Source organism: Toxorhynchites rutilus, chromosome 1 (genome assembly GCF_029784135.1).
Source record: "Toxorhynchites rutilus septentrionalis strain SRP chromosome 1, ASM2978413v1, whole genome shotgun sequence".
Taxonomy (NCBI): domain Eukaryota; kingdom Metazoa; phylum Arthropoda; class Insecta; order Diptera; family Culicidae; genus Toxorhynchites; species Toxorhynchites rutilus.
This window is the reverse complement of record NC_073744.1, coordinates 196,733,830-196,756,592: the sequence shown is the minus strand read 5'-3', so window position 1 is coordinate 196,756,592 and position 22,763 is coordinate 196,733,830. Positions and strand designations below refer to the sequence as shown.

Genomic DNA, 22,763 nt, shown 5'->3' with positions numbered 1-22,763 from the left:
CCAAATTAATCAGAAGGTCGTCAACCACCAGTGACCAAAGTAGAGGTGATAGAACCCCTCCTTGTGGACCACCCAGCTCCGAGGTGATTTGTCTATTTGTGAGCATGCCTTTGATCCATTCTACTATGCAGTCATCGAAATGTCTTCTTCTCATAGCCTGTGCCATTGATACATAAGAAGCATTGTCGAAAGCCCCTTCGATATCAAGAAACGCACATAATGCAGTTTCTTTTGACGAAAGAGATTTTTCAATTTTAGTCACAAGCGTGTGTAACGCTGTGACTGTGGATTTGCCTGATTGATAGGCAAACTGGTATTTAGATAAACGGCATTTGGACATGAATACAGACTTTATGTATTCATATAATACTTTTTCCATAGTTTTTAGCAGTATTGATGATAAACTAATTGGTCTGAATGATTTTGGGAGTGATTTATCACGTTTCCCAGCTTTTGGAGTGAAGACCACTTTAACGAGTCTCCATGTGGAAGGAATGTGCTCTAGTATCAGACTTGCCTTAAAAATCTCGATTAGAGATGGAATCAGCTTAGATTCTCCTTTTTGAATCAGGGCTGGAAAAATTCCATCTGCACCTGCGGATTTGTATGGTTGAAAGGATCTCACCGCGCTTTCTACTCTGGCCCTCGCGAAAACCATTCCAGCAACTATCTTTGCGACATCCTTTGCACTTTGAGAATACCTTCGAGAGCATTTCATGTCGCGGTTGTAGCTAGGACTGGTATCAGAATGAACCGATGTAGATCCCGGGAAGTGAGTTTTCATCAGTAAGTCTAATACTTCTGAGGGAGATTTTGTGAACGAACCGTCGTCCTTTTTGAGGGAGCCTAGCCCGTTCGAGTGGCCTTTTGCAAGAGTCTTGCTTAGTCTTGCAACGATTGGGGTACTTTCAATGCTTTCGCAGTTATTTACCCAAGATTTTCGTTTAGATCGTCTTAGTTCTCTGTTATATTCGGTTAGGGCGCTCCTACATTGAGACCAATCCGAATTAATTTTAGCTCTGTTGAACAGCTTCCGCGCTGTTTTACGTAGCCGCTCGAGCCTATTGTTCCACCATGGAACGTTTCTTGTCGAAGAAACTCTCTTAAGTGGACAATTACTGTTGTAGACAGAAACTATCGTATCATTTAATTCTTTTGAAGTTGATTCGAGCTGTTGAATCGACCTTATTCTTGTGTTAAGAGTTGGTCCTTGTTGGACTCGAGTTCAAGTGAATATCGTTCCCAGTTGGTTTTTCTTGGATCACGATATTCTCTCTCTACTGTCAAGCCACTATCCCATTCGAAGATAATGTGTCTGTGATCAGACAAAGACGCCTCTTCCGAAACGTGCCAGTTGTGTATTTTCGAAGAAATTACCGGACTGCACAGTGTTAGGTCCAGGACTTCTTGTCTGATAGCGTTTATAAACGTTGGTTCATTGCCTATATTGGCAATGTCAATGTTGTTTGAAGAGAGAAATTCTAAAAGACAAAGTGTGATGAGCGTTGGCATCACAGCCGATGATGAAGTCCCTTTTGATTTCTCTGCAATAATTTACGAACGCCGCAACCTCTTGGGGAGGTGCCTCAGGTACGTCACCAGGGAAATAAGCCGACGCAATTATTATGTCGGATCTTCCCTTGGCGGTTGGTATCTCAACTCTGATCGCGACGATGTCCTTTTGAATGAACTCTGTTATAGGAAAGCATTTAATATTTGCTTTTACTAGAACAGCAGTTCTTGGGGAGTCATGCTTGTCGTCGTAGAATAACTTGCATGAACCAGTATGAATACCAAGTATTCTTCCTTTGTGGACCCAAGGCACAGGCTCCGTTAACGGCAAGGTTTAAAACCCCCCTTGGTTTAGGGGTTTATCCATTACTACCTTTCCATAATAACCATGGATAACAGCTATTACAACCATCCTCCTTTTCTGGGGTTTTGGACCCACTGCTCTGGTTTCTCAATAATTTCAGGTTCTTATTCGGACATGCTATTATTGAGATCCGTCATTCGCAGGCGGAGTTGGATTGAGCCAAGTTCAATAATTTTGTGATTTTTGAACCTGATCCTTCTCGGCTACCAATTTCTGAAAAACAGACTGAATCAATGGCATGGAAATTTTCACCACTGAAAGAGTAACACTTTCCAACCAAGCTGACCACTATGGATACTTTTATAAAATATACAGCAGTTTTAGATTGTATGCAACTAAAGCTTTCTGATTTTTCCAAAAATCCTAGTAAGCAGTGCTTGCCCAAAATTTCTCCAATTTCATGCCATTTCTGCCTGCAAATGTAAACATCACGCCTGATCTGTTAATTTCATCACCGGCTAAAAATCTTCCCTTTTCCCGTTCCGTTCACTCGCGGTTAAATAACAGCGTGTTGAATTTTTTTTTTCGTACTCCATATCTGCCCTCCCATCCTCTCCACGCCTGATCTGCGCGCATATGCCAAACACATCATTGTGAATAGCCCGAGTTGTGTCAGGTAATTACCCCTTCACGTAACCAACCACACGTTGCGATGCGATGCGATACGATCCGTTCATTGTTGTAGTGGCTCCTTCTGTGGCGCCCAAACCCAGGCGCGGAGAAATGCACGCATTCATCAAACCCGGCAACGAACGCGGAAGCTGTGTGAATGCACAAACAGCCGCAACGGCAGCAGCAGCAGCAGCGGCAGTGAAGAAAAAACTATACTTCCGAAAATGTTTTCTGCTCTGCCTTCGGGTATGGCTTTTGCAATGGCTACTTTTTTCTCCAAATTTCATTTTCGTTCAATTACCAATAATCTTCATTAATAATGAGACTTTTCATAATTACCTTCAAACCCTGGAGAGACGCTTGCTGTGCGCTGTTCCCTCGGCGGCTTTGGGAAATTTCACTCTCGGTTTCGCGTATTCCGTCTGTTGAGGGTCGGTTCGTCGGAAGCTCTGCTGGTCACTGTACTCTGCCTACTCAGTTACGATATTTTCACTCACCCACTGGCGAAAAAAAATCTTAATTTGATTATAAACGACTTCACTTTTTTATACACTCGGTGTGTGAGCCACGTTTTGCAAGCTTTTCTTCTTTTGCGCCACCCCAAAAAAATGAAGCAGTATAAAATAGAAAACTGTATTAACGATCACTTTTACAACTGTTGTCTTCTGTTTTGATGTTGTTTTTTTTTTCACTTTATTTCTGTTGGTTAACTTACAACAATCGCGTTTTCGAATCAGCTGAACAGAAATTGAACCCCGAATAAGGGGATGCACTTTGCATACGACACTCTCTGAAAGCGGGACCGAAGTGATTTATTTATTCGCTGGCAAAGCTAAGTAGGCTGCAGTCAAGCGCACATTGGGAGTTGCAAAAAAAACAAACAAACAAAATACCAATGCAAAACACGTCCGCTCGCAACGTTTCACCACAACCAAACCTCCAAAGGGAGCGAATAGTCATCGAATCGGGAGAAAGAATGTAAAACAATAAATTTGATATCTCACAAACTTCACCAAGCTCCAGAGGAGCCGCTGGGGGAAAACTTATTTTTTCACATTCGATTACACCGATTTCACAATTTACATTGCGACACTTTTACTCATTTCACAGGTTCAATATTTTCTGTATTCACCCACCGAAGAAGAAATGCGAGTAACTCGACGGGAAAACTGACACTCAATGCCACCGAACCCCAACTCACATTACATTACTGGCCTTTAGGACCTTTAGAGCCCCTGGAAAACTCGAGAAACACGCTCCTCAGCTTCAGCAGCACACACTTCTCCGGTTGGTCGGTTGTAATCCGCGCTAACGCTGCTCCCACGATCTTCGTCTCCTCGGAGCCACTGTTTATCGAACACTAATTCGGGCGCGCGTTTGGCCACCGTTGGGGAGCCAGGCGAAATGGGAAATAAAAGCAAAACGGCGCGCGCGGATCTCACTTAGCTCCCCACTCGAGAAATGGGCATCAACGAGAGGCACTCACGCTCTCTCTCGCAGCGAACCGTGGGTGTCTTAATTATCTCGGATGTTTTCATAATGTATTGGGGCATTGGGGTTCTCTTGTCGTCTCTGTTGGATTTTGATTCAATTGTGGTTAAGAAATTCCTTAATTCCATCAATTTATCGACTTTATCAACGATGGTTATTAGCATCCCTAGTTGCTTTTACTATAGTAGGCATGAACTAGGATGGTTACCATTAGCAACGTGATTTTTCACTTCAGTTAGTTTTGAGCTGAGCACGAAATAAAGATAGACGTTTTTACTTAACACGTGTTCTTTTCAATTGCAACAAATTTTGGCGACGAGGACAAAGTGAAAATCGGAGTCAATAGAAGCATACATCATCTAAAATGGCAAGCGGAGGAGGAGAACCAGCCGGAGAAGCGGTCCAGGACATGCAAACGGCGATTTTGCAAATCACCCAACTTTTGCAGCGGTTTGCAGTTCCCAGGCAGCCAAATCCGGAACACACGTTGGAAGCCCTTTCTTCCAACATCAGCGAGTTTTCTTTCAACCCAGAAAATGGCGTCACATTCAAGAAATGGTTCGCACGCTATACCGACCTTTTCGAGAGCGACGCGCAGCATTTGGATGATGCAGCCAAGGTCCGGCTGTTGCTGCGAAAAATGGACACCGCTTCCCACAGTCGGTATTTGAATTACATCCTTCCTAGGCTCCCTAAGGATGTTACGTTCAAGGACACCGTGGAAACGTTAATCAAAATTTTCGGAGAACAAACCTCACTTTTCCGACGCCGGTTCCAGTGTCTCCAACTGGCGAAAAGCGAAGGAGACGACATCATAACCTACGGCGGAATGGTAAACCGAGCGTGTGAAGATTTCGATTTTGTGAACCTAACAATCGACCAGTTCAAATGTCTGGTTTTCGTGACCGGACTGAAGGCATCCAAGCACGCTGATATTCGGACGAGATTGCTCACCCGGATGGAAAACGAGAGACCGGACGCACCAGTGACTCTTCAAACTCTCATCGACGAGTTCCAGCAGCTCGTTAATCTGAAAGCAAACACCAGCTTGATTGAGCATCCAGCCAGCTCGAAAGCAGCAGTACACGCCATCAGTGAGAAGAAGAGACCATCAGAAGTTCCCAAGCCCTCGTTTAAACCGGAAGCCAAATCTCCAAAGACGCCGTGCTGGCAATGCGGCCAGATGCACTTCGTGAAGGATTGCACATACAGCAGCCATCTGTGCAAATCTTGCAACCGTGTGGGACACAAGGAAGGGTACTGCGGATGCTTCACCAAGACTTCAAACGCGCCTGCTGGGGATAATTCCAACCAAAAGGGTAAGAAGAACCAGAAGAAGAAGACCAAGTACCATGCCAACATCGTTCACACTGTAAACCACACCGGTAATCTCACCCGTTTCGTCACGACAATGATGAACGGACGTCAAGCCACACTGCAACTCGACAGTGGATCACCAATCACCATCATCAGTGAAGAGACCTGGAGGAAGGTTGGATCACCTGCACTCAAGCCATCGTCCTGTGAAGCACTTTCTGCAACCAAAGATCCTCTGCCGCTGCTGGGGGAATTCACCTGTCTCGTAGGAGTCAACGACGTCATCAAGCCTGGACTATGCCGAGTAACGTCAGTCAAGGGACTCAACCTGTTCGGCTCGGAATGGATGGACCTCTTCGAGATGTGGACGAAACCATTGTCATCGTTCATTAATCAAGTGAATCAATCCAATTCAAATTCCTTTTCTGGAAAGCATTTCTTCATGCGGTTTCCCGAAGTTTTTCAGGACACTCTTGGGCATTGCCAGAAAGCTCAAATCAGTCTTCACCTGAAGCCAGATGCCAGACCGATTTTTCGACCCAAACGCCCGGTTCCATACAACGCCATTCCCTTGGTCAAAACCGAGCTCAATCGTCTGCAGCAGTTGGGCATTATCTCACCAGTAGATTACTCTGACTGGGCAGCTCCTATCGTGGCAGTTCGGAAGCCGGGTGGCAAGGTTCGAATTTGTGCCGACTACTCAACTGGGCTGAATTCGATGCTGGAGGCGCACAATTTTCCGCTTCCCACACCGGACGACATCTTCTCGAAGTTGGCTGGAAGCAAAGCGTTTAGCATAATCGATCTGTCGGACGCTTACCTACAGGTTGAAGTCGACGATGCATCGAAGCGACTCCTCACCATCAACACCCACCGGGGCCTATTCAACTTCAACAGGCTGGCTCCTGGTGTAAAGTCAGCACCCGGTGCTTTCCAACAGCTTATGCACACCATGATTGCTGGGATTTCCGGTGTTGAGGTGTTCCTGGATGACTTCATCATCTTCAGCAAAAACGAGGAGCAACACTATCAGACGTTGTGCACCCTGTTCAGTTGCCTCCAAGAATATGGGTTCCATCTGAAGCTGGAAAAGTGTCATTTCTATCAGCGGGAAATCAAATATCTGGGGCACATCGTCGACGCAAATGGCCTACGCCCGGATCCGGAGAAAACAGCAGCAATTTCCACGATGCCACGTCCAACCGATATTTCCACACTGCGATCGTTCTTGGGCGCAGTGAATTTTTACGGAAAATTCATCCGTGAAATGCATCAACTCCGAAGACCGCTGGATCAACTTCTAAAAAAAGATGCAAAATTCGTTTGGAGTGCCGAATGCCAACAAGCCTTCACCGACATCAAGCAAGTTCTTCAGTCGGACCTATTACTTACCCACTATGACCCAGCGTTGGAGATCATCGTGGCGGGTGATGCATCCAACATCGGCATTGGAGCGGTCATCATGCATCGTTTCCCGGACGGTCGTATCAAGGCAGTCGCTCATGCGTCCAAGAATCTGTCGTCGGCTGAACAAAACTACGGACAAATCGAAAAGGAGGCGCTCGCTCTGGTCTTTGCTGTCACCAAGTTCCACCGCATGCTGTTGGACGAAGGTTCAAGCTACAGACTGACCACCAGCCACTGGTGAAAGTCTTTGGATCGAAGAAAGGAGTTCCCATCCACACGGCAAATCGATTGAAGCGTTGGGCACTTACACTGCTTGGGTACGATTTCGATATCGAGTTCGTATCTACCAACAATTTCGGCTATGCGGATGTACTATCGAGGCTCATCAGCAGCCACGAGCGACCAGAGGAAGAATTTGTGGTGGCAAGTGTCAACATCGAGCCCGATCAGCAGTGCATTCTGGACAGCACCATCGAACACCTACCAGTCACATTCGATATGGTGCAGAAAGCTACGTCAGCAGACCCAATGTTGCAGCGACTCATCCAGTACATCAACTCCGGCTGGCCCAAGAACGGAAAATCGATTCAGAATGTAGCATTGCAGACGTTTTTCCATCGGCGTGAATCATTATACGTTGTACAAGGTTGCGTGATGATGATGGAACGGTTGGTGATTCCGGAGTGTTTCCGGAAGAAACTATTGAAGCAGCTACATCGAGGTCATCCCGGAATCGAACGAGTCAAAGCCATCGCTGTGAGCATCATCTACTGGCCGAAGATCGATGAAGACATCACTGAGTACATTCGAAGCTGTACCAGCTGTGCGAATGCGAAAAAATCTCCACCACAAGCAGAGCCACATCCGTGGCAGACCGCAGAAGGTCCATGGGAACGTATTCATTTGGACTATGCCGGACCGATCGACGGGTTCAGCTATCTGGTCATCGTCGATTCCTTTTCCAAGTGGCCAGAGATGTTCCAGACGAAATCAACGACAGCTTCTTCGACGATCGGGTTCCTCACTGAGAGCTTTGCCAGATTTGGCGTACCGAAGGTAATTGTTTCTGATAATGGAACCCAGTTCACTGGATTCGAATTTCGTTCCTTCTGCGAAAAGCTGGGCATCATCCATTTCCGCACCGCACCGTTCCACCCCCAATCGAATGGTCAAGCGGAAAGATTCGTCGACACGCTTAAGAGGTCACTGCGCAAAATCCAAGAGGGGGAAGGATTACGAGCATCTGCAGCACTACAAACCTTTCTGCAGGTGTATCGAGCAACTCCGTCCAATCTGCTCGAGGGCAAATCCCCTTCGGAAGTGCTGAACGGCAGAAAAATGTGGACAACATTGGATTTGCTGAAGCCTTCGAACATACTTCCACAACCACCGGTAGTAGCCAAGCCTTGCCCAGCACGGAAACTTGCAGCCGGATCACTGGTATTCGCGAAGGTGCACAAAAACAACACCACCTGGAAGTGGCAATCTGGAGTCATCATTGAAGCGATTGGGAATGTACATTACAATGTACTTCTTGATGCACCATCCGGACGGAAGCGGCTAATTCGTTCTCACATCGATCAACTTCGGACCAACGACACTGGAAAACAAGAAAAAACAGAAATTGAACTACCGCTGAGCATTCTTTTGGGCGATTTCGGAATGACAACAAATGCGGAGTTTCCGGACGAAAATTCTTCTTTTGTTTCAGCACAAGAATTTCCTTACCTTCCGGACGATCCGGAACTTCCAGACGATCCTGAACTGCCGGACGATGAACCGGAGCCTATTCAACCTGGACCATTTTCTGCAGTACATGGTTCTACGCGTGCACGATCAAAGCCAAAACGGAACATCAACCCTCCACAACGTTTTCAAGACTATGTTCTTTCTTAGGGGGGAGATATTAGCATCCCTAGTTGCTTTTACTATAGTAGGCATGAACTAGGATGGTTACCATTAGCAACGTGATTTTTCACTTCAGTTAGTTTTGAGCTGAGCACGAAATAAAGATAGACGTTTTTACTTAACACGTGTTCTTTTCAATTGCAACAATGGTTTATTCTTCCACACCGCAAATAGACTGGTTTTGGCCGTAAAGTGTACGATAAACGCACGGTTGCAACAGGGACCGCTCCATAAAATATCGTTCTATAAAAAGTCGTATAAATATTTTTTTCAGACGACAATTCGAACATCAGAAAAACTAGAACCAGTAGTGATCGTATTGCATCGAAATTAGATGAAGAGATGAAACGGATATTCGGAAACTTTCCGGTATCCGGCCTATCCGGGCAATATTTGTTATCCGGCCGAATATCGGTTAGGGGCTGTCCACATGCCACGTGGACAGAAAAAGCATGATTTTAGACACCCCCCTCCCCCTCCGTGGACAAGCGTGGACATTCCTTATACCCCTCCCCCTGTTGTCCACGTGGACATTCCTCCGGTTTTGAGGAAAAAATCAAGAAATACTTTTTTTTTCGTTTAAATTTAATTTCAAGCTTGTTTCTATTTTCTATTCCATATGTTTATTGATAAAAATTATAGCCAACAAAAATTTGTCGTGAAATCTTCGATTTTTTCCAAAATTGTCCAGGAGCTCATAATTTTCTTCCGAATTCCATTTACGTTATCTCCATATCCGTTTTAAAATATCGATTGTGAGCTTATTCTCGAGCATTTTTATTAAAGCTGTTTGAGTTTTCAAAAAATCAGACAATGAAATCAAGCACTTTGTTTGAAAATAGAATTTTCTCGTCTAAACATCTTTCTGACTTTGACTTTCGCTTTTACAGGTTCGGTAGTGCCTGGTGGCTATAATGAACCTAGTAAAAACAAAACATCTGCAGTATCATCGTGATCGATGATTCCGTTGACCCTTAATTGTTAAATCATGCTAAATATTGTCTTGAAAAATTCGTGCCGATTCTAAGAAAAAAAAACAAAAGCATATTTTTTGTGACATACATCTTTTCGATCATATATGCACCATTTTATCCTGAATATTTCAGCATTCTTCATGCAACTTGAGAATTCCATCCTCTCAGAACTTATGCTATGCAGTAGGTTTAAGTTTTTACTAGAATCTTAACAGTTAATAATCTGAAGCTGGAATATCTGGTGTGTAAGGCGGGTGGAGTTTTAAAAGTGCCCTAGAAGCGTTCTGGATCGTTGATTTTCATACGTTCAGCTGCTAGCAGTACTTGTTGGAATTCATCGAAAATAGTTGATTGGTAGAAGCTCATGGTACAGATTTTATTCCAGTCCTACCAGACCCATCCATAACTTTCTTCAAGCGAAAACCTGCTTCGGGTTTCCATTCCATTCTTTACTGATCCAGAATCTGTTCGATTTGTTTGTTTCAGATAACCAGAAGGGCTGGAATCGTGTACGTCATGGCACAACTTTTTGACGTAGGACTACGTCTAACCGGAAGATATAGGGGGTGAAATTGAAATCTAGGCACTGAACAAGTAGGAAAAAATGCAAGATTTGGAACGCTTATAACTCGAGCATTTCTCAATAGATCGCAAAAGTTTTTGCATCAATTGATAGGAAATATATCTACGCATCTATCATAACGAATAACATTTCATTTTTCTTGAGATAAAAAATTGAATAATTGTGAAATATCAAGCATTGTCCAAATACACTATGTGCCCATTTTTGATTGGTCCATTTTGTGCTCCTCAAATCGTACCGACCAAAACGGGCAACCAGAGCAGCAGCGAAATAGAATGAAGCACGATTGGAAAGGAAAAAGAAAACAATGAACGAAACATTGGTCGCAGTCTCACACATGCGTAATTCTCGAGCCAGCCAGTCAGCTTAAAAATCCCCGCTCCGCTGCCGTAACGATCATTCTCATTCAAACCGTACACCACATCAGTTCGCATCACAACACATCAACAAACCAACCCAAGCAGCCATGTCTGGGCATGGCAAAGGAGGAAAAGTGAAGGGAAAGGCAAAATCCCGCTCGAACCGTGTTGGTGTGGAGTTCCCCGCAAGGGTAGCTAGGCCGAGCGCGTTAGTACCAGTGCACCAGTCCACCTAGCCGGCGTTATATAGTTTCGGCCGCCGAAGCGATCGAGTTGACTGGCAAAGCTGCTCGCGACGATGAGAAAACCCGCATTCGGAACAGAACACATTCAGTTCGGTGGACATCAAGACAACAGGCAGTTGCTGCGAGTGGTGAGTGGCAAACGCAATCGCAAAACGGCAGCTGGTAGCAATGTTCAACATTTTTCCCAACTGCCGGTGCGACAGGTCAGGAAATTCCAGGTGTTTGGAAAGAATTTGTTCTCTCGACTCGCGTTGGTTCACCCCCATTTTCGTTGAATCGAAAAACACGACTTCGAGTTTGACAACATGTAGACAATACACATCAATGAGAAAGTGTGCAAAATTTGGTTGATTTTCACCCAATGGTAAAAAAAAGTCGCAATAATTTCGTGTTCGCCCTTTACAAAGTTCAACTCAATGTAAGATATATACAAGCGCGAACCGGAGAACTATCATGACAGAAAGCTTTGGCATGGAAACCAGTATATTTATTACGAATAATGTAAAGAGTACAAAAATCAGGAAAAATCAGGATCGTTTCAGAAAAATCTGGATAAATTAAGTGTTCGTCAGAATCGTGCTAAAAAGTCTGGGAAATCCTGAAAAATCAGGAAGGTTGGCATCTCTGGTTGCAATTGGATAATTTTGATCGCTTCAAACGTCACACCTAAGAAGTTAAAACGACTTCTCCAGCGTTTAGAGATGCTTTCATACGAAGTATGTTCGGTGTTCTTAGTGCAGTTTCGTCCTTGTCCAAATACTTTTTTTGATGCAGCAACATGCGGAATTGCCTCGCATTAAAAAAACCCTATGTTTCGTCGATCACGAAAATTTCGATTTGTTGTAAAGTAGGAGATCCTCCCTTTCAGACTACCCTGACTCTCCCTGAAGACAGTTCTACGTTTTTTAATCTCAATGAATTAATTGATTGTTGTTCTTGAAACACGTAATTCTTATCCTTACTCGACCAGTATTAGAATTAGAAAACTTGATATACTAATAGGAGAGTTCTAGGAGTACCGGTAAGTTTCTTCGTTTTTTTTAAAAAAAAAATGAGTGGGTTATATCTATGATATAACCGCAAGGTTCACGTGGAACTACCTTAGCTTAGCAATCATTCGTTTGTATTGATTAAATTCTTGATTGAATGAAACAGTTTCCAAATTCAATTGAGTTCAATATATTTGCTCTGTGAGTGAAAAAAATGAACAAATGCCGTGTAAAGTCAATTCATTTATTGTGATTGATTGTTCTTCGTTACAAGTAAATTTAATGACGGACCTTTTACGTTTGGTATGATGACTAGAACAAAATATATGTACGGAAGAATTATCAAACGTTTGATGAACCAGCCTAAGGCTGAAAATCTTTCCAATAAAGACAAAAAAAAAATTATCAAACGATTATTTTATTTTACATTTCCCTCTGAAGTTTACATCCCAAAAGTGTACATACTTCTCGAATCTCGAATTTGCTTGAAACTGGGAAGTTCATTCGTTTCTAGTGGCTGCACGATTTTCCCAGGTTCCTAAGTTTAGAAGATCATGTTAGGACAGACATATTCCACTCTGCACAAAGGCAAGCGAGGACAAAAGTACTCGCAGTTTGCATTTATTTGCAGAGCCGATTTCCCCAGAAACCTCGGTTTTGAAGTCTGTGTTAGGGAAACACATTTCAATCGGAACAAAAATACCTCCGATTTGTATGAATTCGCAAAGCCGATTTCCCCACGCTTCATGGATTTGAAGTCTGTGTTAGGGAAACACATTCCAGTCGGAACAAAAATACCCCCGACTTGCATGAATTTGAAATACCGATTTCTCCAGGCACCTTGGTTTAGAAATCTCTATTAGGGAACACATTTCGGTGGGAACAAAAGCTCCCCCTACTTTCGTGTGCTCTTTTTCTTCTTTTTGGCTTTAAGAGGGTTTAAACTTTTCAGTTCACTCGCCTCTAGGCTCTTTCGTGTGTTTGCAATGCCGATTTCGCTGCTTGGTTTTAAAGTCTGTGTTAGGGAACATTTTTCGATGAGAACAAAAGTCCCCCTACTTTCATGTATTTGCAATGCCGATTTCCCCAAGGCTGCTTGGTTTTGATGGCTGTGTTAGGGAAACCGTAAATCGGGCCAATCAAAACGATGCAGTTAGGGCGTTTAGATAACGCCTAATATTTTACAGTTATTCAATTGTTTATCTAATGAAAAACAACATTTTGTTAGTTGCGATAGATGCGTAGAAATATTCCCTATCAAGTGATGCAAACATCTCTCCTATCCAGTACGAAATGTTCGAGCTATAAGCATTCGAAATCTTTCATTTTTTCCTGCATGTTCTGTGTTTAGGTTTTCATTTTACCCTCCATATATTCCGGTTAGACGTAGTCCCACGTCAATATTAATACTTTATTCTGCAAAAAAGGTTACAAATTTAATATTCAAAGTATTGCCCATCACTAGTCACAACTTTTTCCCATCTTTCTGGCAATTCACGGATCCCTTTGCGGAAATAATCGGCCGGTTTGTCGGCTAACCACGAACCGATCAAATTTTTCAATTTTTCTTTCCAGAAACTGCCTTTTTCTGTAATTTTAACCCACGTGCTGTTTGTTTTAATCCGTTTTGTGTCTTGTGTTTATCATTTTTACTAGACAAAATATTCAAATTGTGTATATAATTACTCACGGCTATAGCTCAATAAATTCGCTTGTAAGTATTATTTTAGCTAGTATAATAAATTTAGGAATAATTGTCTATCAACTCGTAACTCGTGTTTTAACTCGTACTTTTCACCATTATGTTCCTATGTTTTTACTTATTTGACAACTTGCTAGTCCGAAAATCAGTTGTAGCTCGATTTTGCTCGTCAACTATTTGACGCCTAAGGAGCTCTGTTTTCCGACAGAGCTGATCGTGTTCCCTGCGGTGTTGTTTCTAACACAGGCCATGTTTTTCTTTCATGATAATGTGAGACGCTAACCACTCGGCCACGGGTGCCCTTTAACACAGGCCATGTTGCATCGATCGAAAAAGGTAGTAATCGGACGGAGCAAAGTCCGGAGAATACGGCGGGTGGGGTAGGGCCCTCATTTCAGCGTTTCCAGGTATGTTTTGACCGGTTTCGCGACATGCGGCCGAGCATTGTCGTGCTGCAAAATAACTTTACTGTGTCTTTGCTCGAATTGTGGCCGGTATTCCGTCAGTGCACGGCTCAAACGCATCAATTGCCGTTGGTAGAGATAATCCAAGTTCTTGTTGTCGTTTGTGACGGATCTTGAAGTAATGAAGTAACACTCCCCGCAAAAACACTCTCGTTTCTACGAAATTCAACATATTCGAAGTGGCAAAAAACTATGTTGTTGACGCTTCAACTTTTTGACATATACTGAAAAAGACGCGCAATGCCAGTAGCATTCCATCGAATGTCTGGAAATTTAATTCACTGAAACAATAATCAAGTTACGCCATCTGTTGTTAAACTTACCAGTACACCTAATATTTGCCATATATTAGGCTGTCAAAAAAGTCCTGCGGTATTTCCGCGAGGTGTCGTTGTAAGCGCGTAGTTCTAGTTGTATTCATTGTATCGAGTCATACTATAGCTTCCCAGATTCATATATTTTCGAGTGGTTATAGACACCATGTCGACCGAGCGACGAAAAGTGCTACAAAAGTGCTGGATTCTAACCCCGCCTTGCCCCCCGCAGGCTGCTCTGCCTATAGTTCTAGCTATAATCGTACGCGATTACATGTCCGAGGGAAACGGCATCACTGCTTTTTCTCTTTCTTTATGAACTGTCAGCAAACGGACGGGAGCATCAAAGTTCTAAACAAACAGTCTCAAATATCAGCTCGTTGTTGTGTACTGTAATTCCATCCAAAATACTTCTCGGTACGGTAAAAATGAGCATGGATTTTGTTTTTCGGAGACGAGCAAATAAAAAAACAGTACGAAGAAAATCGGACAGGTAACAGAAACTCTATTTCATTATGTTCAATTTACGTAAAACTATCTGTTTATTTTAGGTAACGAATTCATCTGCACAACGGCAGAAATTATTGAAAAAAATGCGCAAATTCTACGAACATTCAAAAGCATATGCGTATCTTCATGTAGAACAATCCTACAAAAGTCGGACGTAATTGAAAAGCGGTTGAAGGAATAAATAGCGGTGCCTGAATAAAACAAAATCGAAGAAATTGAGCGTCCATTTCCGTTCGACTGTTTAATGGAGAAGATGGGTAAAAGAGGTAAAAACTCAATCTATTCCAATAGTTATTGCAGTTATTATACATTAATGTAGCGGCCATTGATTACCGTTCACTACATTGTCTACAGGAATATTCGAGACAACACTCGCTGGACTCCCATCTTCCGCCTCCAACTTTGGTGGAAGGATTGCCGATTAAACCGGACAAATGAACACATCTCAACGCAATCACCAACAACTAACGTATATAACGTTTGTTCAGCTTACCCATGATAATGAATTAAATTTGATAATCATCACTTCACACACTTGAATGATCATCGTGAAATTAATGGTAAGTTTAGTTATTCTGATAAGTAGTGATACTTTTAATCGTAAAGTTCTTCTATGCAATTGATTCTCATCCCTCAAGATACCACCACAGGTGATGGAGGAAATCAGTTGCCACTAGACTCGGTATAAGCTGCAGTACATCTGGATGATCTAGCGGAACTGCCAGGCACTCGACAATCTCAGCTGAGGTTATGAGGATGTGTTACCTTCAATAAATCCGAATCCCAACAAAATTTCTGTCTCTCGAAAAAAAAGTCACAGGTAGCTATTACTATTGATTATTTAATTTTATTAGTGATATTCACTATTTTTACACATTTAGAATTCCAGGTAATCTAATACACTGAACGCCTCGTTAGTAGCCGGAGCCGGAGAAGAGATTGGTTATGATATTGATGATAATGATCAGCAAATTAATTTCGTAACTGCATTGAAGACCACATTTTTGATACTGAATGCTGCGGCTGTACAAATCATGTAGAGCACGAATATGACGAAGACAATTGACACTATTGTATTTATTTTTTAGTTTATATTCAAAATTGAAAAATACAGAAGAATTTCAAAATATCATATTAAAGTGATTATTAGTGAACCACGACTTTTCTTTATTTTTTGTTTCATATTTATTGAATACGAATATAGCCATAATAAGGGTCGAGTAGTTTTTCGTTCGGTCGACGCGGTGCCAGATTGGCACAGTGTTGGCCCGTATTTGATTGTCGAATACGAAGAATAGGTCGACAAAATCATTGCAAAATGGCACGACATCGGTACCGTTGTCGACACCATATTTTGGAACCAATCCGGCACAACAAAGTAGACTGGGTTGTCGGAAATATATTTTTGCGCGCTATAATATAGTCCTTGACGCGCTATAATATAGTTTTGTTTGGTTAAGTCGTTCGTGAGTTATAGTGTCACAAATATGGAGCAAAATAAAGAGAAAATCCGACATATTTTACAGTACTACTATGACAAAGGCAAAAATGCATCTCAAGCTGCCAATAAAATTTGTGCAGTTTATGGACCCGATACAGTTTCCATTTCCACCGCACAACGATGGTTTCAACGTTTTCGTTCTGGTGTAGAGGTCGTCGAAGATGCGCCACGCTCCGGAAGGCCTGTCGTCGAAAATTGCGACAAAATCGCTGAATTAGCCGAGAAAGACCGGTATAGTAGCAGCCGTAGCATCGGCCAAGAGCTGGGGATAAGTCATCAAACCGTTATTAACCATTTGAAGAAGCTTGGATTCACAAAGAAGCTCGATGTATGGGTGCCACACACGTTGACGCAAAAAAACATCTTTGACCGTATCGACGCATGTGAATCGCTGCTGAATCGCAACAAAATCGACCCGTTTCTGAAGCGGATGGTGACTGGCGATGAAAAGTGGGTCACTTACGACAACGTGAAGCGCAAACGGTCGTGGTCGAAGCCCGCTGAAGCGGCTCAGACGGTGGCTAAGCCCTCATCAACGGCCAGGAAGGTTCTGCTGTGTGTTTGGTGGGATTGTCAAGGAATAATCTATTATGAGCTGCTTCCCTATGGCCAAACGCGCAATTCGGACCTGTACTGCCAACAACTGGACCGCTTGAAGGTAGCACTCATGAAGAAGAGGCCATCTTTGATAAACAGAGGCCGCATTGTCTTCCATCAGGACAACGCCAGGCCACACACTTCTTTGGTGACGCGCCGGAAGCTCGGGAGCTCGGATGGGAGGTTCTTTTGCATCCGCCGTATAGTCCGGACCTTGCACCAAGTGACTACCACCTGTTTTTGTCCATGGCGAACGAGCTAGGTAGTCAGAAGTTAGCCACAAAAGAGGCCTGAGAAAATTGGCTATCCGAGTTTTTTGCCATTAAGGAAGCGAGCTTCTATAACAGGGGTATTATGAAGTTGGAATCTCGTTGGGAGCAAGTCATCGTACAAAACGGCGCATATTTGACTTAAAACAGATGATTGTAACTAATTTTATGAACAAATGAAAATTCAAAAACAATACTGCAGGACTTTTTTGAAAGCCTAAATGTATATTAGGGTGACAATGGATGTATGGAAAAAAATAATCATCGAATTTCAAAAACCAATATTCTGTTTATTGGCCCAAAAATGATCTGTGCCATGTTTCAGCTCAATTGGACATGATTTAGGGGTGCTTCAAGCACTCAAATTTGTGATTTTTTGGCCACTCATGCTGAGTCCCAAAAGGTCGATTTTCGGCCAAAATTTTTTTTTTTCGGACAACGCCAGATCTCGACGTTTTATGCATTTTTAAGTCATTTGACATCGAAAAATAAATTCCATTTCCCAAACTTCCTTCCGTGGAAGATTTTCGAGGATCAAAAAATCAAAACTTTAAGCGTTTTTATCCGCCTCGAACATCTCAATGTGAGGCTGTCACGCAAACGACGCAATAGCGAATGATTTGAATGACAGTAATTGATATTCACATGATTCAATCAAGACGGGTTAGAAAGTTCAACAAACGATAACCCCAAGTTCAACGCTTCGGCGCAATTTTTCCGCGACTATTGACGACAAAATGAACGAACAGCTCTAAGAAGTAACTGCAACAATCTAAAGAGCAAATAGTAGGTCATTAGATCCACGTCCAGCCGATCCGAATAAGTTTCATACTGACTCCTTCTCACTTTCTCATCTCCAGCGATCGCAGTGGGCATCACACCATCAGCCGTAAATCCAAAATGCAGTGATGTAAACATGCCACCAAACGGTCGTCTCGTCTCGTCTCGTTTGGAATGTGAAACAATTTACACGCTCACGTGAGTTTTTGGACCATCGAGAAGCGACACACAAGATGGGTGTGTTGACAGCGGAGATGAACAAACCCGGTTACGTGTGCCCGACGTTTTGGGTGTTTTGGGTCGTGGTAAGTAGTGTGACAAAATTAGGAAATCTTTGCTAGTCTCTTCAAATGGGCTCTTTTACAGCATAACACGAGCCCAAGGTGTATCCGCCTTACCTGGTCTTCGCTACAATGCCTGAGTTCCGCCTTGTGGGAAAGAGACATGCGAAACCTTGTACCGACCTATCCCACCATCATTCGCACTCGCAGAGAGTGGCGCACTTCCGCATCATCTCGCCTGGATGCTGAAGGTGATGATTACTTTATTGCCCAACGCAGCATCACCACCACCACCATCACCGGTGGCGTATTTAAACACGTTTTATCGCAGCCACCATTTATGTGAACATGTCTCGGAGACCAGTCCGAACTGCCTCCGATCTTCGCTGGCTGGCAGAAATGTTGAAAGAGAAAGTGATAACACGGCACAGCATCGGCCCACCATTTGGTCAGCATTACCATAATGTTTGTCCTCGGAAGGCAGGAGAAAATACCACGACACTTAGGCAGTGGGAAGTTGCGCGCCCGGAATAAGTAAATTTCCACACTGCTGCACTGCAGAGAGGTGCTACAGCACAATTGGGGACTGTGTCAGATTTAGTGAGCGCTACGCTTGGGACAGACACGCGAACCGATGTTCCCACACAGTGGCGACCTCCAAATTTCAACTGTTCTATGTGGAGTATGTCTTCATGGTATTTTTATTAATTTCTCATGCTGCTGCCCCGCGGGAGCCTTGAACCGATGTTGTCGTCGTTGTTGCGCACCGCATCTCCACGAAAGCCGGGGGCATACTCTGGTTCATTTTCTGTTGCAATTACTGTTCGAACTATTCGAACTGGTGGACGTCATAAGAGCGAATGCATGTTTTCCATGTAGTGCATTTGCTGCAACACAAAGCTCGAAACGACGAAATGCTATCCCTCGCCACTGTCCTTGGCTGGGAATGGAGGTTGGAGAACTAGATGAAGTTGCTACGAAGGCAGGTTTTTTTTGCGGCCCGAAGTAGGAACAAGTGAATGTGCTAGGGGCTAGGTAGGTCGGAGTAATTGTTCTGACAAAGAGACTGGATCGATATGATCGAAAAAATGTGATGCCGTATCTGCATTAAATAGTCGCTAATCGCGCAAGGTTGCAGCAGCAGTAGCTCTGTGTCCGAAGGCGGTTTTTGCTGGGTGCTGGCAGAGATTGAAAGAATACTACAAATATATTTTCCTTTTATGAGTGAAGATTTTGTGCCTACTGAGAGTTCCATCCCTTTGCTAAGAAAGTGAACATCGTCAAGTACTGTAAGTTCGCCTGATACTTCCGTTCCGGTATCTATAGTATCCTTACACTTCTGGGAAAGAATGAGAGCATTGAACGGGAGCCTGATTCCAGTCGTCCGATGGTGCTACGCAATCGTAAACTTCATCTGAAGCTAAAGCAGAAAACGAAACGTAAACAACGAAAAACCGGCTGTTGAATGCTCAACGCGCCGCTGTTTTTGGTCGACGGTTAGCAAACGCGGCACTCATCGCGCGGATAGCTTTCTCATGTCCAAAATGTCTTGCAAAATGTATCCCACTCGTTTTACTTGAAATGCCTACGACCTCAGCTAACTCACGTAACTTCACATTACGATCGTTAAAAACGAGTCGATTCACTTGTTTTACGATTTCTGGATTCGTAGCCACTTTTGGCCTTCCAGAACTAGGTGCATCTGCGGTGTTTGTACGAACCATTTTAAGCAGAAGTGGAATAACATTTCGTCAACCACTGCATTGATTGTTCAGGAGTTTACGGGATACTTCCTATTGGGATGCAGCTGACCATTATTCAGCAACGCCCCCCTAGTCTGTACCCCATATCTAGCGTGGTGCGTCTTTCTCGACTCGAGGAATCCAGGATAGAATGGTCACTAGCCGGCGCAATCATCAGCTCGTGTAGAGTTGTCATGAGCGGTACAACCTTTGGCTCTTGTTGAATGATCAGTGGACTGCACAACCTTCGGCCCGTGCACCTGTAAATAGTGTGTGTATGTATTGCCGCGACTAAGTAAAAGTTTATCGATCGGATAGGAGGGATATGAAACAGGGACACAACAAAGGAAACATCATTAAACGTTGACATCGGCGTTTCTGAGGAACAGGTATAGATGAAGCAGAAGATCAGGATCCCGGCTACCTAAGATATCCCGGACGGGGATATCCGATTGTCTGCCTTGTGCTCTCAGTGCTCTAGAGAGCTGAGAGCGAGCAGCATGGAACCGGATACAAGACCAGACAATATGCTCGATGTCGTGGTAGCCATCGCCACAATCACAAAGATTGTTTGCTGCGAGCCCAATGCGATAGAGATGCGCGTTTAGGTTGTAGTGATTGGACATAAGCCGAGATATCACGCAAATGAAATCACGACCTACATTCAATCCCTTGAACCATGCACTCGTCGAGACCTTAGGGATAATCGTGTGTAACCAACGACCGAACTCATCACCACATGCGCTGCCAACTTACGAGTATTCTCTCCAGCTTGAGAATATGAATCCTGGCAGCTGATCGGAAGCAAAAACTGCCATATTCTAACACTGATAATATCGTTGTTTTGTACAACTGAATGAGGTCTCCTGGATGGGCACCCCACCATGTTCCGGTAATTGTTTGGAGAAAATTGATTCTTTGCTGGCATTTCTGTTTCAAATACACAATGTGTCTCCCCCAGGTACACTTAGAATCAAAATATACACCCAGGTATTTGAAAAACATAGAGTGTTGGATCGTTTTGCCGGATAGGTGAAGCTGGAATTGGGCGGGTTCGTGCTTCCTAGAAAAAACGACCATTTCAGTTTTCTCCGTAGAGAATTCGATACCCAGCTTGAGGGCCCACGTGAACAGATTGTTCATGGTATCTTGCAACGACTTTTGCAGAGCGACGGGATTAGTACCCGTGATGGAAATAACTCCATCGTCTGCAAGTTGTCTCAGCGTGCAGTCTCTAGTTAGACAATCATCCATATCATTGACGTAAAAACTGTACAAGAGGGGGCTTAGGCAGGAGCCTTGTGGTAGGCCCATAAAACTGTAACGAGAAGATTTCGAACTGCCATGAGAGAAAATCATGTGCTTTTCTGACAGTAAATTGTACAGGAAATTGTTAAGAATTGGTGAAAGTCCACGATTATGAAGCTTCTCTGAGAGAATTTCCATGGAAACTGAATCAAATGCCCCTTTGTTATCGAGAAAAACGGAAGCCATTTGTTCTTTGCGAGCAAATGCGATTTGGATTTCAGAAGATAGCAGCGCGAGACAATCATTTATCCCTCTACCTCGGCGGAAGCCAAACTGCGTATTTGACAGCAAATTGTTCGTTTCGACCCACTTGTCCAAACGAAGTAGAATCATTTTCTCTAACAATTTACGAATACAGGATAACATTGCAATCGGCCTATACGAGTTGTGATCGCAAGCCGGCTTGTTGGGTTTCCGTATGGCTATCACTCTCACTTGTCTCCAGTCATGCGGGACAATATTCAGCTCCATTGGTGTGCGCTCCAATTACCGGTTTGTATTCCTTCTCCTGGCCAACTTGAGCGTTGAAATCCCCGATGACGATCTAGATACCATGTTTTGGGCAGTGTTCGTATTTACGCTCTAATTGCGCATAGAATTCCTCTTTGTCATCATGGGTACTTCCGAGCTGATCACGTTGATGATGCTATTGTTGAAGAATCGGCCCCTGATTCTCAACCTGCACAACATTCGAAGGCTGATTGGCCACCACCCAATCACCCGCTTTCGCATCTTGTCAATCACTAGGAAAGCTGTGCTCCGCTACGACATAACATATCCCAAATAAGCACGAGGAGATCAAATGTTGAACATTGTAGTCAGCTGTTCGTTACGACTAGATTTCTAAAACGATCATCAATACCAACGTCACGTGGCATCACATTTTGCCATGAAAATTTGAGAATAGGCTGTATTTTTCCTCGTTTTCTAAAGGTGGTGACATGTCGGAATATTCGATCGTTCTTACACATTTTCCTTCACAGCGAGCGCCACCACACATTAGAGATCAAGCGCTATCACGCTTCGAGGCTATTGTAGAGGGAACCTGCGAGCGATACGCATCGCATAATCTGCAAGTCCCAAAGTGCTTGCTTTTTTTATGCGCACGCTTGCTCACAGCACACGCACAGGAAACCGGTTTCGCTTGTAGTCCCGGGTCTGTTGCTTTCGGCAACTTGTCTTTTTCGCTCAAAGCGTGGAATTTCGTTATTCGCCACAAACGGAGAAAAAATGTCAAACAAGCCTCATTTGCTTTGTTTGTTACGTAACTCCGGTCGGAACTTTCGAAAATGCATCAACGATCAGCGGCCGCCGGACGGAAAGGGAGCTCTGAACCTGAATGCCGAAGCCAGCCGTGGGCCTAATAATGCTATCATACAAATGTGTCTGTTGACCTGCGTAAAAACCTAAGGGCGACTGTCGTTATTACAAAATTTCAATTACGTCAGACCAGTAACAACCGGCGGAACTGTTGATAAACACTTCGGCATATGGACAACTTCATCGTTCCATCGATAATCATTTCGTTCGCTCA

At 43.6% G+C, this 22,763-nt stretch overlaps 1 protein-coding gene and 2 long non-coding RNA genes across 11 annotated transcripts in view; 2 read left to right on the top strand and 1 right to left on the bottom strand.

The window, feature by feature from the left end:
* LOC129762184 (uncharacterized) overlaps positions 1–22,763 on the top strand; it is a 132,958-nt gene that overhangs the window by 41,906 nt on the left and 68,289 nt on the right. The gene's annotated exons all lie outside the window — the stretch shown is intronic.
* The window catches only part of LOC129762170 (uncharacterized), a 147,422-nt gene that overhangs the window by 83,730 nt on the left and 40,929 nt on the right, over positions 1–22,763 (bottom strand). Inside the window, exons 1-2 of one of the 8 annotated variants that reach the window (XM_055760182.1) lie at positions 3,382–3,893; positions 2,828–3,278 (exon numbers count right to left, since the gene is read on the bottom strand). The exons of 1 other annotated variant lie outside the window; for it this stretch is intronic. The gene's annotated coding sequence lies outside the window, so the exon portion shown is untranslated. Of the gene's footprint in view, positions 1–2,827; positions 3,279–3,381; positions 3,894–22,763 lie in introns of those variants that run through there. 6 more of the 8 variants (XM_055760183.1, XM_055760187.1, XM_055760186.1 and 3 more) reach the window with 6 other exon arrangements.
* LOC129762183 (uncharacterized) lies at positions 14,382–15,878 on the top strand. Of its 2 annotated transcripts, none has more exons than XR_008740567.1 (5): positions 14,382–14,734; positions 14,793–15,017; positions 15,106–15,311; positions 15,358–15,571; positions 15,633–15,878. It is a non-coding gene; the product is annotated as an uncharacterized LOC129762183 (long non-coding RNA). The 2 variants fall into 2 exon arrangements; XR_008740565.1 differs by having other exon boundaries at positions 14,394–14,734; positions 15,390–15,571.